Below are 752 nucleotides of genomic sequence, written 5' to 3'. Positions count from 1 at the left end.
AGAGTATGTGGAGTTGGATCTGTGATTAGTTCTCTCTGCCTCATATGTACAATTTATATGTTCTTTCAGGTTGGCTACTGTATTTGATTTTGTAAGATGGAGAAAAATCCCCCACACTAAAATCCTTGGCTTCAGATGATAATTCATGAAAGCCTGGGCCACAGTGCTCCATCTTCCTTCTTCCGGATGAAATTCTTGCTGAAGATTGATTTGGGGAAAGAGTGAGGTATATCACTTTCAAGCAGTTTCCTTTGTTGTGATAGCAACAAAAGAGTGAATTAAAGATGGATGATGTTGAGAAAGTCAAGATGATTTTTGTTGAGAAGTATGCCCAATGCCACACAGTAGAAAAGGGAGGCAAGCACAAGACTGGGGCAAATCTCCATGGTCTGCCAAGAACAAAGGCACCACCTGGGGAGAGGATACAGGATGGAGTATTTGGAGAATCCCAGAAAGTACATCCCTGGAGTAAAAATGATCTTTGCTGGCATTAAGAAGGGAGAAAGGGCAAACTTGATAGCTTATCTCAAAAAAGCTACCAATGAGTAATAGCCACTGCCTTATGTATTACAAAACAGAATTGTCTCATGACTTTTTAATGTATACCATAATTTAACCTCATAACACCAGAATTCAGATCATGAAGAGGTGACAGAGTATTTTTGTTGGATAGTCCTGATTTAAGTAAAATTGGCTCGTAGTTAAGTGAATGTGGTCTTTAAAAAAAAAGTTAAGTAAATACTATCACTGTT

The 752-nt window shown here is 38.3% G+C and overlaps 1 pseudogene; it reads left to right on the top strand.

The window, feature by feature from the left end:
- Positions 1–284: 284 nt before the first annotated feature.
- LOC109695568 (cytochrome c-like) lies at positions 285–549 on the top strand (annotated as a pseudogene).
- The last annotated feature ends 203 nt before the right edge of the window (positions 550–752 follow it).

The sequence above is a fragment of the Castor canadensis genome, chromosome 5, assembly GCF_047511655.1.
Source record: "Castor canadensis chromosome 5, mCasCan1.hap1v2, whole genome shotgun sequence".
Taxonomy (NCBI): Eukaryota; Metazoa; Chordata; class Mammalia; order Rodentia; family Castoridae; genus Castor; species Castor canadensis.
Note: the sequence above shows the minus strand (reverse complement) of the source record. Positions and strands in the feature narration are given on the sequence as shown.